The sequence below is a fragment of the Mus musculus genome, chromosome 10, assembly GCF_000001635.26.
Source record: "Mus musculus strain C57BL/6J chromosome 10, GRCm38.p6 C57BL/6J".
NCBI lineage: Eukaryota > Metazoa > Chordata > Mammalia > Rodentia > Muridae > Mus > Mus musculus.
Genome location: NC_000076.6, coordinates 46,045,244 through 46,064,235, shown reverse-complemented (window position 1 = coordinate 46,064,235; position 18,992 = coordinate 46,045,244).

Genomic DNA, 18,992 nt, shown 5'->3' with positions numbered 1-18,992 from the left:
CGATCAATTGTAGATGCTATTAAGTGATTAACTTAATATGCTGCTTGTCCTGCCTATTTACCAAACATGACTTCACTTGCTATCTGGAACAGAATAATCTGGAGAAATAACTGAAACAACAGGCTCTTAACAACCTGCTGACTACCGTGTATGCTTCTGTAAAATCTCACTCGCTTGCCTGCCCTGTCTTGTGGTTTTGGAGTCTAAAATGAGAACGCAAACTAGGCCCCATACTAAGGCTAGAAGCTAACCTCGCTTTAGTTCACTGATTGCATTTCCTCTCTAGCACTCTCATTGGTGTAGGGGTGCTTATTCTATTTTTTTTTTTAAATTTTAAAAAATTCACACAACAGTCTCAGCATACACAAATGGAGACACAAAAGATATTCAACATTTTAATTTTACAGATCTGTAATCAAAAATGTATAGTGAGCTAAGTAACCCAGGTAAGATAATAAACAGCTAAACTAAAACAATAAACATAGAAATGAAAATAGGGATAAACGAGTAGACAAGAGAGATTTACAGAATTGCAGGAACTATGACTTATTTGAGGTGGAGCAGGTTCAAAGCAGTTTCTGATTCAAGTAAGGAGATGAACTATAGGGTCATTTCCCAACAAAAAGAGGAGAAAATATTTGGAGAGATGTGGGAAGAGGGGATGAGATGTGCAGATTAAAAGAGTCTTACACAGGAAAGACTAATAGAAATAAATTGCTGGCAGGGAAGAAGTAGGATTTGTCTTTAAGGGGCTGGAAAGATGCTTCTATGGTTCAGAACACTTGCTGCTCTCCCAGAGGACCCAGATTCCATTCCCAGAATCTGCATGACAGCTTACAACCATCCATAATGCCAGTCCCAGGGGATCCAACCCCCACTTCTCTCCTCCATCACCACGTCTAGCATGGCCTAGTAGGAACGGGACTGAGGCAAGGAGGGAATAAAGGACAGATAACCAACATACATGCCAAAAAGCTGGAATCAGGTGGAATGGAGCTGTACGAACCAGCAGCAACCCTAAACAACAAGAGAAGTGGGGACAGTAGGGACAGGTCAGCTACACTCAGGAGAAGGTCACAATGGGAGGCAGTGTCTCAGGTTGCTGTCACCCTGGAGGAGGAAGCTACAATTGCTAGTTTTTGCACACACTGATTAATCTCCCTAAACTCTGTATTTGGACCAGAGGAAGACTTTGCCATTCCCACTGGTCTGCAGCACTGACCTTGTTAATAATTCATATTCATTTTGGGCTTCCTCCCTCTTTAGGCTCCAGACATACACCTAGTATATAGACATACATATAGGCAAAACACTTGCATACTAAAAATAAATAATAAAATATTTATATTGAGAAGTTTCTATTAACTGGAAAATTACTGGTCACTCAGAAGTCAGTAATTTTACTTAGAGATATCAAACTAGTAATTACTACAGTAAATTACATGGGTAGGTACCATGAAGATAGACCAAAAAAAAAAGTATAAAATCTGTAGCTTAGATAACAATATTGTACCAAACTATTTTCTTGTCTACTAATGAACTTCTACTAAAACTGTTTCTAAAATTCATCCTAAACTCAGTTTTAGAATTGCAAAGGCTTTTAGTTCACTGGAAGTTCTGCACGTCCTATCTTCTTTCCCTTCTGTAACTACAACTGGTTTTAAAGGACGCAGGTCATCCAACTCTGGGCTGTACTTTATGCTAAATGTAACTGAGGTTTCCTCTTGAGTAGACTCAACTACGCACTGGTACAGAAAACACAACAAAGGTGAGGTACGTGCTCCGTCGACACAGATCATGTCAAGAGGCACAGACCATCAGCCCATTGCTGCTAATATCAACTCAGCTCATTTTGTAGAGGTGACCTTGGCCCATTGCTTTGCTATAAAGTCAATAAGTTCCTCATTGTATCTTCTATTAAAAAAAAAACTCCTATATGGTGTGTAAACATGGTATTATTCCTAAAATATTATTCCACTCTTTCTCACATTTTTACTTTAATTATTATATATTCCATAAAACGTTTTAACATGATATTTTCATACTTGCACTTAAGTTTACTTCAATTACACTTATTCCTGTAAACTTATTCATTTTTCCCATTTTTTCCAATTACTCCTTTCTTCATCATCTTCTTCCTCTTCTTCCAGGTCTCTCTATATGTTTTGAGTCTCTCCCTTGTGTTTGTGTGTGTATGTGTGTGTGTGTGTGTGTGTGTACACAAATATGTGGCCCAATGAGTATCATTTGTACTGTTTACAGGGGCAACAGTGGGAGTTTGTTTTTAAAAGCATGTGCACCTTTCTTATGTCTGTTTCACTGAAGCAATTCCTCTGAATCATACTCTGTATATAAATCCTCAAAGACATGTGGGGTCCATGAGTGCCCCAACAACAAGGTTTAACAAACCAAGGCATTGAATTCTACTAGGCTTTGTATAGTATCCATACATGATGATCTTTATCTACTCTGATAAGTTATTTGCTCATTTCTGATTTTCTAATTAAATTTAATCTTCTAATGGTTAATACATAGCTTTTTCTACCCTACCTATTTTCTCGAATATTTATTTAGATCATTTTGTACTTATGGATTCTTAATTTACTCTATAGGTTAATCTTACTTTATTCTGTAGGTTAATCTTACAGTTTGACTCTTAAATTAACTGCGATGTTGCTTTTATAACACAGATAAATGCACATTTTACTGAAGATTCAGTAGAGAATGACTAATAACAGAGGTGAATCTGGTCTGAGCTTCTAGAGGTTGGAAGTCCAAAATCACAGGGTTGCATGTGGCTAAAACTTCATGCTGTATCACATCCCAGAGGAAAACATCACAGGGCAAAAAGCAGAAAGAGCAAGAGGGAGCTAAAGTCACTTTTATAGCAACCTCTCAGGATAACTGACTCACTCCCCAGATACTGTCCTTAGGGTATTCATTAGTGTGGAGCATGATAAAAATAATCACATAATAATCACCTCTGAAAGATAGCTCCTCCCAACTCTACTAACTTGAGGGTTAAGGATTAAGGTCCCAACATGTATACCTTCAGGGAAAGGAAGGGAAAGAGTGATACATAGGTGGAAATGTCCCAAGCAGGAGAAGAGACAACTGTATCCTCTCAACTAATAAGAAGGACCAATCAGAGGACTTGAGACAGAGCAAAACTCAAAGACTGAGGAACTTCTGAGAATCAGGATGTGAAATGGTTTCCTGGCAATGAAAAACCTGGTAAAGGACATGAGTCCAAATGAGAGAAGCGGTGGGAGTGTGGGAATGAAGTGGGAGGTGCTTAGCACCAGGAACACCCTTGATCTTCAAGGAGGACTGGTCTTCCCTGCCTCATTTGTAGAACAGAATAGATTGCTTCACCACACCCCCACCTCTCTCCTCCACATAGTTCAGTATCAAGTGTAACAATCCTATTGCTACATAGCTGATATGTTTTAAGTGACTTAATTGGCGGTAGAGGCAAAATGTACTTTTACAATTTTAATATTTATTTAGGAACACGTGGAGGTCAGAGAATGAGTCTGTCTCTCCCTGCTGCATGTGGGTCCTGATGATCAAACTCAAGAATTTTTATCCACTGGGCAATCACACCAGCCAAGCATTTCTTTTTAATAGCACACGGTAAAAAGAGATTGTGTAATCTATTACTTTCTAAATGGAGGCCTCTGGTGAGAAAAACAAAATGAAGAGTACAGTCCCTAGAAGTTCACTGAAGCTGAGTAAGACAGAACAGGGGGTGGGGTTACAAGTGAGCTGGCCCCACAGAAGCAAGGCTCTAAAACAGACTCAGTCTTTCTGGGCAACAGCAGTGTCTTCTTACATAATACACGGAATTTTAAATCTCACCTTCAGTTCAACAAGAAAGTACCAGCTCACTGTTCCGAGGAATCAGCTGCCAACTTCCTCCATCCTGACATCCAGAAACAAGCAACATCCAAAACAAGAGCAAAACCTGCTGTGACTATGTGTGAGAATGTGTGTGTCAAACTCTTGCTGTCTGGGGGCTTTTGAGGTGGCCATTACCCATCATGCTTCCTTGATTTGCCTTTTTTCCTTTGTTTTTTTTTTTTTTTAAAGAAAATTCCCACGAAAATATGTTTCTAGCCTCCCAGAAAGCTGATAAGATACAGGTAACTATGCTGAAAGAGGAAGCTGCTCTGGATAGCTCCATTTTGTCAGGATGGTTGTAACCTGAATGGGCATCAAGCCTGTCTACAGCTCTAAAGAAGCTAAAGTATGCTGGCTTGAAAGTCTGTGAGCACCAGCCATCTGCATTCTACACTGTGGGCGGAGCCCTTCAGAACCTAGGCGCTCTCTCTCTCTCTCTCTCTCTCTCTCTCTCTCTCTCTCTCTCTCTCTCTCTCTCCCTCCCTCTCCCCCTCCCCCTCTCCCTGTCCCTCTCCTCCCTCTCCCTCTCCCTCTCCCTCTCCCTCTCCCTCTCCCTCTCCCTCTCCCTCTCTCCCTCTTCCCCCCCCTCTCTCTCTCAGCATAAAGCCCTACTTCTGTCTGTGCTAAGACCTTCCTGAAAACACCAGAAGCCAGCATGGAACTTTAGACCCAGCTCCTTCACACCACACCTCAGACCCTGCCTCCCAAACAGAAGAGTGGTTCTCCCAGGATTATACACACTGTCCTGTTTCTCCTCTTAATCTCTGACCTTCAAATAGGAACACAATTAGTTTTAAGATATTGCAAGAGAAATATAAGAATCCCCAAAGTACATCAGCATGATGCACCCTGGTGGAAGAGCAAAGATTCACTGTGGTCAGTCATGCCCGAACAAGAATCTTACCAAAGCAAAATAGTATAACGTGTTTCCATTCTGCTGACCTTGGGTATCTGGAGGTGCTAGCTGTGGCTGACTGCAAACCTGAGACATATGACTATATTTTTAACGGTTTTCATATTTGGGAGTAAAGCAAAAGAAGTGTTTTGTGCCTTCAAAGAGACAAATTTCAGTTACTGGCCACAATAACATCTCAGGAGCACTGAAGACCAAATACAGAGAGCCACAGAAAGCAGAGCCCAGATGGTATTTACTGGGCACTTTCTATCAGGTGGACAAGCTCAGAACTGATGTTTGTTTTTTTAGTTTGTTTGTTTATTTATTTATTTATTTATTTATTTATTTATTTATTTTTGTAACTCTTGTAACAGCATCTGGAGGCTGCTACTGTCAGTTCCTGGGTTTAGGCACTGAGACCCTGAAGCATTAAAGGAGTTAACTTGCTGGGAAATGGCACTTAGAATTTTGGATCAAGATCTTTTATCCTACAAGCTGTTTCCTTACAAACTACATGGCTGTGGTGAGCTTCCTGTCTGCACAGAGGCTTCAGAATAAGCCGTTCCCAAGATGACCATAGAACTGCATTTCTTTATTATACTTTAGTCCCAACCATATTAATGGGGTTGATATACACAAACTGCAGGTACCTCAAACGTGGCATGATTGAAAAATCTAGTCTTCATGTTGTAACACCCATTTTATAATTCTCTAGAAAAACTGTGTTAAGACATGCTGTACCACAATTGTCAATGCTATAAAAAAAAATATTAAATCAATAAGTCTCCACTCAGCCAAGCAAGATTAGGACCTTGATGTCCTAACTCAATAGTTCATCTTAGCTAAAGATGCGCAAGGGAAAATGTGCAAGGGTAGAGAGGACCTTCATTGCCTCTTCTTTAGGACTGCTTTTCCTGGAATGCAATGCAATGCAAAGCAATGACATCATGTCCCATTCTAATTTAATTTTCTATTCCTTCATAATTAATTAAAAGATATGAGATTGAATTATTTGGCCCAAAAGACAGAGCTACTGATCATGTTTAGTGTCATACCCATCCTCTGTTTAGTAAAATATCTCCTGTCCCTTCGTCCTTCACAAACCGGAGAGCCCTGCGTGATGCAGAACCACAGAGGCTCCTCTGCGGACTCTGACCTTATTCACAGTCTTCCCCAGAGCTGCTGCAGTCCATCCCACCCACATAGAGCAACATTTCTAATAGCCTCATCCGGATTTGGAAAATATCAGTCTAAATTTGCCAGGCGACAGCCCATAGTCATTTTCAACTATGGAGAAACATCAATGAACCAAGAAAAGTCATTTTGTATGGATGCCAAGTGTCACAGAGTACCAGATGGGTTGCTGGAATGTTAGGAAAGAAGTGAAAATGGGTGACACACTACCCAGATTCAAAACTCCAGTAAAGGAATCTGTCCTGTAAGATTGTTTTTATTATTATTATAAATTCCTCAGCGACAAGAAATATTCCTCTCCTCTGATGCTAAAATACCTCGGTTTAGGAACAACAGTAATTAACAAGCAAATCACCTGTTGGGGCGTAATTAAGCATAAAGAACAAGGCAGTATGGTAGTCAAGTTCATCCTGGCTATTTGGGATTAGATAATCGCTAGCATTGGTGTGGTGTACGGTTTTATATTTGACTTTCATTTACAAGGCATCTCAGAGATGATGGGGAGGGGCTCGTGTGTCAGAGAAATTCGTATTTTAATAGATGATCATGATACTATTTAAGGCTAATTTTCTAAGCCTCAGATTTAATCTTAGCGTTTTTAAGAAAATTATAATGACCGATGAAATCTCAAGACCATAAAGTCCTCTGCAGTTCTGTGTATAGGACATTGTCTTACAGCGACACCTAGTGGTTGCTTTCACTCAGGCTCCGAAAGAAACTGCTTTACAAATGCTTTCTCCTAAGAAAACTGAAATAAGAAGTCACTATTTAGGATATTGTTTGTTTTCGGCTTTTTTTTGTGCCTGATTAATATTTAAATTTCCATCTGATGCAATTTCCATCCGAAACATTCATAGGAAGCTGATGATTCTCTTACAGGTGAAAGAGAACTGACTTCGTTACCATTACCAAAGAAAAGCGTGGCTACTTTACAAGAAAAATATATATATTATACAGTCAACATGGCTCAAGAAAAGCCATCTGTAGAGGGAGACCAAATATCCCTATTTAATAATTCATGTCGCTGCTACATAAGAATTGAATGGGATATTTTTCAACCAAAAGGAATCATGAGATTGATTTGAGTGGTTGTTATTATAGGAGAGAGTTTAAAAAACAAAAAACAAAACAAAACAGCATTGTTTTCTGTCCCCACAGCGGAGTCCAGAAACAAGCCTGGAGAGTCTGAGGCACTGAGACTCTGTCCATGAGTTTGACATTCCCTCATGTCAGGCATTCCGTCGAGATCCCTTCACTTCTCCCAGTAATGCAATCGCAAGTGGGGAAATTCTACTCTGATCATTTACAGTGTCTGCAGAGGTCTGCAAGATCACAATCTTCAAATTGATTCGAGAAATGTTGACATTTATACTATTCCCCGCTCCTGTTATAATCATTGTCACCAGCATGAATTTGTGAGGATCTTATTTTATGTTCTTGTCAAAATCTCTGTCGCAAGAATGAGACTGGGGAAGTTTAATGCTTTATGTGATAGCTGAGAGATGATAATAACCCCAGCTTCCCTGACCTCCTCCATGTTTCAAAATTTAGAGGCTGGTTAGATCTCTTCATGTCTTTTGCAGGCTCAGCAGCCCAAGGCAGCCAGACCATCAGCCAATCACAGTGTAGAGAATAAAATGCTATTGATCACGCTCCCCATCCACAGACCAGCCTGCCATCCTGAAGGCCCCACAGGTAGGGGTTCTGGGCACACACTTAAGGCTTTCCCATTGACATTTTGAATACAGTGGAAAACAAACAGCCAAAGCAAAACAACCTTTGCGGGGGAACATTAAAAGTTTTTAATATCTGATGCTAAAATCAGATTTTTTTTCCACTCTGCACAAGTCAAATAGCTTGGGTTTTTTGTTTGCTTTTTTGCTGTTGTTGCTGTTTGTTGTTTGGTTGGTTTGTTGTTGTTTTTGTTTGGTTGGTTTTTTTATATTTATTTATTTATTATATGTAAGTACACTGTAGCTGTCTTCAGACACTCCAGAAGAGGGCATCAAATTTCTTTATGGATGGTTGTGAGCCACCATATGGTTGCTGGGATTTGAACTCGGGACCTTCAGAAGAGCAGTCAGCACTCTTAACCACTGAGCCATCTCGCCAGCCCGGTTTGTTGTTTTTAAATGGGCAAAGTGACTACATTCAGACATTTCACAGAAGAGGGTATGGGAAAATGCTTAACTAATAATTAGGGGAAATTGTAAATCAAAATCACAATGGAATGTTACCTCACCCCACTTATCAGGGCTATTACCAAAATTAGCTCATTCTTGTGAGGAGAGGGGATTCTCACACAGCACTGACATCACTACCCGTAATGCAACAAGGATAGAGAACAGTATGGAGGGTTCTCCAAAATCTACATCAAACTAACACCCAAACACAAAGCATACAGTCAAAGGAAGTGGGATCAGTATAAGGAGGAGACATGTGCACTCCTACACCCACTATTCACAATAGCCAAGACTCAGAAACAACATGTGTGTCCATTAACAACTACACAGACAAGAAAGCTATGCCATGCATGCACATTGGAATACTATACAGCCATGAAAGGATAGAAATGTGATCTGCCATGACACAGATGGAACTGGGGGAAGACTGGGTAAATGAAGTTGGCTTCATGTTTAACTCTGCCTCATATTCAAGGGCATCCTTTAAATGACATCAAAGCTATGTCTCCAAGCTACAAAAACAAAACAAACAAATGTTTATGAGTCTATTAAAAATAATCTAAGGAGGCAAAAATTTCCATTTCTCTAAATTCTTTTGTTAAATCAAATAAATCATAATTTGGGATAAATCATATTTTGGCTATAGATAGATAGATAGATAGATAGATAGATAGATAGATAGATAGATAGATAGATAGATAATGAAGGGGTTTATTGAGGAGTTGGTGTGTGTGTGTGTGTGTGTGTGTGTGTGTGTGTGTGTGCTCACATGCATGGGTGTGTTACTAAGGATCAAACCCAAGACCTCATGTACGTTAGGGAAGTGCCCTATGATTGAGCTACATCCAAACCCTAAACCATTTTCTGCAGTTTGTTGTAGTACTGAGATAACTTCTTACTATTGCCTATTTCCCTTTAATTCTATGGTTAAAGTAGATCTGCTGTTACTCCCATTGTATAGTTCTTTTTTCCACTGTGAGATTCATTCTTCAAACATGTGGAAAGAGCAGAGAGGAAACTTAAACCAGGGTGAATGAAGCTTTGAACTCTGAAAGTCTCTTTCTGGTAATATACTTCAGGGTATCATCACCTGCCCAAACGCACCATCAACTGGAGTCTAAGTGTTCAGAAGTACCTGAGCCTATGAGGGACATTTCTCACTCAAACCATCTATCTCACCTGTGTTCCTAGATGTAGTTAGTGTGAGTGGAATACAAATGCACTTTGATTGTGATAGAAATCTAAGTGTTGTGAGTTTCCTTCCCACACATCATGGCCTAGAAACAGTGGTGGTACCCTCACAGTTCCCTTTATGCATTATTCAGTGTATGGCATATTTTAAAAAACAAAGTATACATACACCTACAACACCAATTTCCATTTCTACACACACTACTTGAAGTCAGTCTCAGTCCTTAGTTGCACTGCATGATGATACGCTAAAATGAATCTTTGTGCTCAGCAGTAGTATGTAAATGTTTCGAGAGAGAGAGATGCCTGTTTAAAGCTCCAGGTGAGTTTAGCTTCCCACATCTAGAGAAACCCTAGCAAGAGAGCGGACAGAAACACCAAATGGTCGTAAAAAGCATCTATTGAATTCCTACTCTCCAGGCGACGCTTTCTAAAATGTAGAATTTCATCAGTTCTGAATTGAAAAGATTGATCTGCTTGTCATGTTGAATAGACTCTAAAAGTAGTTTAAGCAACAATTGACCCTGAGCACAGTACTTGCAGGTTCTTCTGGGCCCAGGGCTCAAGGCAGACTCAGATTTCTGAGATAACTGAAATTGTCTTTGTTGTGAAGAACAGTGAAGCAGCTTACAACAGACTGAAACTCTCAAGAGGATTTTCATAATTATGGCTAAAAGAAATGAGATTTACTGGAAGTGGCATTTATAACAGTAGGGCCATGCCTCTCCCCATAATTCCTTATGCTTAAAAAGTAAATCTCTTCTATTTTTCCTAATTTCATTTTCTCTTTCTGAAAATCAACCACTAACGTAAAGCTGTATTACAAAGGGCAAACACATTTTTTTTTCACTGCCATTAATCTATTTCCGGTATTGACTTGAAATTTCTGTTTCATACCTTGCTCATCAGGAAGATGTGGGTGAATGCTGGAAACCACATGCTTAGCCACTTATGAAGCATAGAGACGTGGTGACAGAACACAGATAAATGGATAATCATGCATCTCTTTTAAAAAATCCCCTGAGCTAGTCACGGCATGCGCATTGAACACTAAAATACTAAGAGTTTTCTCATAGTCTGTCAGTGCCGCGGTGAAGGCTAACCATACACAGCTGTGTCCCCTGTGTTACTAGCCTCCCATTTCCCTCTGGCCAGTTTAGGAGCAATTTCTTCAAGAAGAGAAGGCATGATACCTTTGGCAGCTGATGATGACTTAAGAAGCAGCCTTGGATTCATGAACAGCCTACCTCCCGTGTTTCTTCCTTCTGCTTCCTCATGGTCTAGTCTAGGTTTAACTCCATGGCCTGTCCTTATGGACTTAACTCCATGAGGACAGGCTACAACTGCTGCAGGACATTCTCCCACTGAGGTCAGCAGCAACAAAATCAGCAGGTTTCCATCCAGCCTTGTGAGATCTGAGCTAGTCCTGTGGGCTTGAATTTGCTCATTGTCTTTCCTTTCTAGTTGTCCTGAGAGTGTTAAGTTTCCAGCTACATGGAGAGAGACAATAGTCAGCAACAATACAAAAAACAACCAAATGCATTCATTGTGTGTGTACATGTGTGTTGTATGTACACAACTGTTGTGATTATACACTGACTTGATAAATAATGTGGTTCAAGGTTCTGAGAGAAGTATTTGAAATCCTTTGCCTAAATGATAAAGATTTCCTACTGAATTTTTAGTGGTATTTAACTCCTGGAATAATTTCACGTTCATAAAGAAATGGAGGCATCCCAAGGACTTCCAGTCTAGTTCCCACTACCCTATGGGAAACCCCAGGAGGCATTATGGCCATGACCCAGAGTTAAAGTAACAGTGTTTGAAAATGTGTGATATTTTAATAGGCAAAAGAAACTTTGGAGAATATCCAAGCATAAAATTACCATTGTGGGGAAAGTCGTGGTCGGGGTTGAATGGTTGTCTACTGTGCATGGCAGTTGAGTCTTGCCTCTTGAGCTTGGTGTGCATAAATGTCACTGTAAATGGTAGAGCAAGGGGCAGACATTGTGCCTAGTACAAACCTTTAGATAACAAGCACAATGATACAGCCATGTGGTGTAGGATTTGAATGTTATTATTATTTTTCTTCAAGTACAGCAGATTGATTTATTTTTGCAAGATCAGTTAGTAACTGACACAAGTCCTCCCAATGGATAGCTACAGCTCAAGTCCCAAGGATGCTTCTACCCAACTGTGGTCTCTCCACCCCTGTCCGCAGAACAACATGTTGAAGCTGACAGTACTACTCTCAGTGGCTACTAGTCTAGAACTCTCTTGGCATTTAGTTTCAAAGGTTGGTAACATTTATGTTTTCATAAGCTAAGTAGGAAAACATTTTATTCAAAATAGTAGCGGCCACATAAATTCTGTACAAGCAGTGCCTTAACACTCTGATTAAAGCGTGCCATAAACTAAATTGAGTCATAGCATAGTTCAGAGAAAAATAATGCCCTCCACACCAAATTGAATTTTGCCTTTTATGTTTGGAACACATATTTTCCTGAAATAGATAAAATTCACCTTAGACTGAGTCCAGTTCATAGGCAGGCACCTAGCTGTCTCTCCATTTCTTTTCTTATTACATCATTAAACTCGCTCAGCTACTCTGCCCATTCCACCACCAAATGACTCTGCTCCAATCCATAGTCTTCCTATTACCTAATAAAATAGAAGGAATTAACATTTACTTTTTATCCTAATGACCTAATAATCAGGCTTGACTCTTTTTTCTTTTCTTTTCTTCCAATTTTACTAGAATGTTAGAACAGTGTGCCCACACTAAAGCTGGTTTTACTCTTTTATTCCACTTTCATCATTATTCAGCTTTATTGTAAAGATATTTTTCCGACATTTCTGTACCTCTTTTTTATACACCTAGAAATGTCATTTATCAAATTCAAGCAAGAGTTTCCATTGTTCAGTCTTAGGTGATGCAGTTGCAGTCTCTGCATTATTGAATTATATTTTTCTAACAGCATTTATGCCACAAAAGTTCCAATTGTTCTTTTTAAGAAAAAGAAATTAGTCTTCAATGTTAGCCAACAACAAAAGTAAAAATGAAAAACCTATAAAAAAAAAAAGAAAGAGAAAAGTACTGATATTGTTAAAGATAAAAAGGCAATTTGAGTCATTATCTAGTAATTTGAAGGGAGAGCCCTAGTATCCAAAAATCATAAGACAGGGAAATAAAAAAAGCATTAGTCTTCTATACTCTCAAGTTTTTTACCATCTACTTCATTTTTAATAATAGGAAGCAATCTGATAGCTTAAAAGTCTAAGTTAAAATCCAACTTTTTTCTGTGTTTAGTGTCTATTTTACCTTAGAAAAAAATATGAATTTCCTGTGATTTTATAAAACAACAAACTATTCTGTTCGTAAAAGATCCACTCTGTGAAGATCAGGAGTGCCATCTCTTGTTTCCTTGCTACGTGTATACTCAATCCATCACTAAGTTCCAGCCAGGAGATGGAGTTCTGGGAACCGACCAAGCCTGCTTCCCACAGTTGTTATGAAGACTCCCTCCCTACAATTCAACAGGTGGCCCTTTCACTGATTACTAGTGCCACCGGCCATTGTGGAACTTTTATTAAGATATTAAATGTACTTAGTTTAAATAGTATATGTAGTCTCAGAATAAAAAAAAAAAACTCCTCAAACTCTAAGAAATTAAATCAAAAATGCCATGTAATAATCCTCTGCCTGTGAGTAGTTTGGAGACTCGTTTTCATTTTCCTTCAAAAGGTTCATGCTCTGTTCAAGGGAATAAGATATAAACATCTTTCAAGTTTGTCTAGTAGTAATTAGAAAGCAAGTAGACTTTTACATTTGTTGGCACAGAAAGATAATTACCATAAAGGAACTGAACAGTGATACAGAAATCCAGTAGTGAAGAAATTCAAAGACTGGAGACAACAGACAGGTTTTGGGTAATTAAGAAAGGTTAATTAGCAGTGCAACTTAATCTGAATCTATAAATATGGGAAATCTGAGATTAGTGGAGAAAAATAAATAGGTTTTAAAAAGACAGAAAGTAGCCGGGCGTGGTGGCACACGCCTTTAATCCCAGCACTCCGGAGGCAGAGGCAGGCGGATTTCTGAGTTCGAGGCCAGCCTGGTCTACAAAGTGAGTTCCAGGACAGCCAGGGCTACACAGAGAAACCCTGTCTCAAAAAAAAAAAAAAAAAAAAAAAAAAACCAGAAAGTAGCATGGTAATGCAGACCTCTAAAATTCCAGTGGTATAAACCATCAGATGTGTTTCTAGTATGTGGTAAGTGCATATCCCTGCTTGGTTTATTTCTTCAGTGTGACCATTCCATCTGAGTGTTTGGATTCTTCATCTAACCAACAAAATAAAGAGAGACTAGTGAAGATACACTCAGTTTTGGAGTACCTTGGCAGACACACCACTTCTCATACTGCTTTGGCACTCCAAAGTCTGGGCTCTGAGAGAGAACCATCATTTGTTTGGGCTTCTCTCCATCTCTGCCACACACACACACACACACACACACACACACACACACACACAAAGGAACAGAAAATGAATTGGTCATCTTATACAAAGTTACCCTAAGAAGAAGGGATGCTGCAAAGGTGCTACTGGCTAAGTGTAGGGATATGAAAAGGCTGTAAGCCATAGACTAGAGCAACCAAATAGACACTGTAAAATGAGAATGGACAGTGGTGTCCAGCAAGAGTTTAGCTAGAAGAAATATTTTTCAGACAAATGATCTGGCAGAAGGAATAGAAAACCCTGGTCAGAATGTAAGATATGTTCCTGAGTATACAATGAAGTTGGTACATAAGCAGAATAGAAGGAGGGGAGGGAAACAGATAGATAAGGGAAATGAAGAATAAAGGAGATGTTGAACACTCAAGTTTGGATCATAATACTTGTAAGGCTAATTAGGAGACATTTTAGAGAGAAAGTGAAGCCAGAACCATCTTGAAATGACCCATGAGGTTGTATAACTGGTGGTCCCATGAAACAAGATGAAGAGGGAAAAATGCCAGGATAAGAGGCTTCATCTTCTGGTTTTAACCACTGTGCAAGATCGTCTGTCCCACTACAGTACCACAGGTAGCCAATGAACTATTCTATAAGGTGGCAAATACATTATTTTTGCCCATCAGCACCATCAATATCGATTGCCACAACCCAATCAATCTGGCTGCAACTCAAATCGATTCTTCAAAGGACTGAGAGGAATGGATAGGCCATGCAAATGGGCATGCATCTCACATCCTCATCATGCCCTATTCTGCCTACAGAGGTATTGGGCCAGTAGAAGACAAAACAAAGGTTACCTCCTCATTCATTTTGAACAGTGTTGAATAATCACATTTACATTATGAGTTTTGACAAGTTCTCAAATAGTTTTGACGTGAAAATTAAGAACCAGATTGTTTCAATTCCTCTGATATCAAACCAGCATTGGAGTATCCCCTTGATTCACTTTATTGAACAAAGTTTGTAATGTGGATGACAATGAGACGACAGGAAGAGAAGAAAAACAGCACAGTCGTTGTGCACATTTCTCAAACCCTGCTCCAGCCCTGTTTGAGAGGAGAGAACAATGCATTTGGGCACACCCGTGTTCTGGGTGCTGCTCAAATTTGTAATTGAGACTTTTGCATCTCAGATTGGCCTTGATATATGCACTATAATATCTCTAATTTAAGACAGCTTAATAACTTTCCCAAAGTAATACCTCAAATAGATGAGAGCTGGCAATTAGAACCTTAGGTTTGATATAGTGTGGGTTTTACTGTAAACATGAACAGGCCTACCAAAACAGCCACATAGATAATCAATTCCTATTGCAAATGACACAACTCCTAGACAAGTGCTCAACAACCTTATTTCATACATTAAGAGCAAGTTTGAAATCAGCAGCAAAGATTTCTCCTTGGCAAGCTATTATATTATGTCGAATTAAATGACTATTTTTTAATCCTGGTGTAAAGCACAAGGAAACAAATCTCCACTTTATCAGTTCAATCGGCAAAGCATACCTGAATTTCCCAAACGTCAGGAAATGTGCCGTGGATGAAGCAGAACAATATGTAGCCATCTGCTTAAGAAAGCAAATCTCAAGAGGAAGGAGCTGGCCAGCCTGTGGTCTATAAGAACATTTCTCTATGCATCTGCATAGACAAGCTGGACTCAAAAACTGCAGCAGACCCCAGCGTATCTGAACAATAATGTAAACATCCATGGCAGCCCCTGCTTCATGTGTTGCATGGCTCCAAATTACAATTACTTAAGGCAAACACTCAGTAAAGCTTACCTGGTCGATATAGAGTTTGACTGCTCATCCAAATTGCATTAAGGAAAGAGGTGCCAGACCCAAAATAAATATATACAGTGCTTAAAGTAATGTAACTGGAGAGGTAGAACTCAGAGTCAATAGAGGAAGGGGAAAAAAGGGTTGTTTTTATTGTTTTGCTTTGTTTGTTTTTAATCTGGTATCACAGCAAAGCAGGGGAGATGTGAAAGGAGCAAAAAATAGCATTTTACCCTGCAAGCTGGAATATCTTTAGCCTGTGAAAGATCAAACACAGTAAGAATAATATTGTTATGGCAAGGGCATCACAGAGAGAAGCTCCATTTGGAACCAGCAGAAGCAAATGGAATGAGCTTAATCGGTTGCTCGAGCAGCCTTCTCCATGTTCCCTCCCCAGCACACACTCCAGGTCAAGTGGTGGATCATTTCTTTCTGAAAACTGCCTAGAAGGTGTGCCCTTTCTTTGTATTACATCTCCTCGGCACTATAAAATAAACTGTCTATGGAGTGTTTTAATTTGCTATCGTCTTTGGGAAATCATGCTAATAAGACATTTAGTGAAAAGAGTGGCCTCCCAGTAAGTAGCAATAATCTTTTATGAGTGCTGCTGTGAACACCACGAACAAATACGTTGACCTTGAAAGTTCCAGTCTTCCCGTGAGAGCAAGAACAATGACACAAATATTCATTTAGATGAATGCTTACCACGCTTGGCCTTATCATTTCCAGCTACCCACATTTCAATTTTCCTAGTTATGCTCAGAAACTATGGCTTGTGATGGAAAGCAAGAGAAGGATACTGTTGCCATGGCAGCAAAAACATTTTTTTCCTCCCTCAAAAATAGTATGTCAGAGATCAGTAAGAAAAAAATGCTAACTGCACTTGCAGAGAAAATTAAATTTAAATACAAATTCTTACAGTTTTATCAAGGGCTATTTATGTTGGGTTGGTTTTTTTTTTCTGTCTTAATGTACAAAGATGTGTAACAATGGACTTGCTAGTTAAAATACAAGTTGCTTTTCCTTGCTTTGAGCAGATTAACCAACGTGCAGAATCCAGCCTTTAAAAATCTCAAATGGAATGGTGAGGATTTGCGAATTGTTTGAAATGATACTCAAAGAAGGATTTTCAAAAGCCACTCAGCTTCACAGCTAATTTTAAAACAACAAAGAAGCAAATACTATAATGACAAACACAAAAAGCAGCCAGTGTCATCCTTTTGAATTCCTTTGCTTGTCATTCAGCCAAGATATTACCCTTTTCCAAACTGGCTGAGTAACAACGCATGCTAATGTACCAACCTGGGCTGCTTATGTCCTCTACTGCATTCCATTTTGGTGATATCACATTTGCAGCTGCAACAGTGGCTTCTTGCAAGATAAAGACCCTAAAATTTTCCAGCGATCAGTGAGCTGTTTACATTTCCTAAGGAGAGAGTACAGCTCCAATGTTGCTGTCTTAAAGCTGGGTATTGCTTTCCCGCCAAATTCAGTGATTGCGCTCTGTTAGAATTAGTTGGCTCTGCAGCTCTTGCTGCAGTCCCTGTTTGTGCTGTTCCCATCCTTGGTGTGTTTTCTCTTTTATGTACTAAGATGAATGTTGGTATCAGGGCCTGCGAGGAGCGAGTGATCTTTCTACTGCATATTCCGAAGCATGTTGATACCTCTTGTTTCTATTCGGTGACAGAAATGGAATTCAAATCTCTCTCTCTCTCTCTCTCTCTCTCTCTCTCTCTCTCTCTCTCTCTCTCCTCTCACACACATACACACACACAAATGCCCTTGAGAAAATCAGTGCAGTATATGTTCTCATGTTCTGGTTACCTATAAATTGTTAATTGTTGTATGCAAATGTACTAAAGGCAGTTTTAATTACATGGCTTATTCTGCCTATGTTCAATTTATCACTGAGTTTCTGAGATTTATTTAGAAGCAAATCAATTCCCAGTCTGTATCCTGAGGCCAGTTGATTCCATGCAGCATGTCTACCAAATAAATATCCTCTACTGAACAAAGATTGAACAAACTGGCTACTGTATTAGAGGGACCAATTATACTACTCTTTCCTGGGAGAAATAAAAAGTGTGGTCATTATAGCTCAGTTTGGCTGTGGGGTAGGTTTTCTGTCTGGTCAATGTTTCCCTTAGAATCAACACAGGGGACTCACAATCTTTTCCTTTGTGATTATAATCAAATAGATTTCAAAATGTTCTTTGGAAAATAGGCTTATTGGGTCTCTCTCAAAGCAGGACTCCTCAGTACTCAAGAAAAAAACCCACAGTCATATTTTGGTTCTCTGGGGAATAGCCACCATAAAAGGTGTTTTCCTCAAGCTAGAGTCAGTGAGGTGAAATGAAGGTGGTAGTTTGCTGTAGCAGGGAGCTTCCCAAGATAGTGCTATCAGACTTTGCCTAAAAGTGGCATGGACTGTCTCAAAAGATCACTCTGTCTTTCTACAACCATTTCCTGCTTTCTCTTTACTGTTATGATGTATAAAATTGTTGTGGGTAATTGTACTTTGGAGTGTGATTCAAAGTTTGTGTTTCAGCCAGGGCCTAAAAGCAGCTTCAGCTAGCCAGCTTTGGCCCCCTCTGCAGATGTCATCCATCAGCATGCCAATAGTGGTGCAGCATGAGAAAAGCTGGCAGCACCGCCCTTGGTCTGTGGCCGAGCCCCACTATTCACCCCGAGGACATTTAATGTCTCACGGAGCCTTAAAGAATAGATTTGACTAAACTGGGTGCTAGTTGCTAAGATACCTAAAATAGGAACAATTATTTCTGTTGGACTTCAAGGGAACGAAAATAAATGAACAAGAATGAAAAGTGCCCAGAAAATTAGTCATGCAGAAAATAATTATACAATGTTCTCTGAAACCAAAGGGCTATGTATTATCACAAGGAACAACTTGCAGGATCTCACCATCACCACGCTGTCCCTGCTTCTGTATTCAGCTATGAAAGTGACAAATCAATCTTACTTTGAAAATAATCACTTTCTAATTACCCTGAGTGACACAAATCTGTGTAGATTGCACCACATCTCAGGGCTAAGAGGATTCAAATGTTCAATCACAATCCCCAATCCCTTCCAAACTTTATCTCAGTGTTGCGTTGTGGGGAACCTGTAACAAAGATGGGACCCAAGCTGATCAGTCAGGATCCAGGTAGAAACAAACGAGAAACTCAATAGATAAAATGTGACCATCTCTGATCCAGCTTTGAGAATGTCTAACTACTGTAACCCCCAAGTCTAGATGCATTTAATACATGGGAAAACACTGACCAGTGGAGTCACATTAAGTTACTCTTATCAAGCCATGGTTTACAGCCAA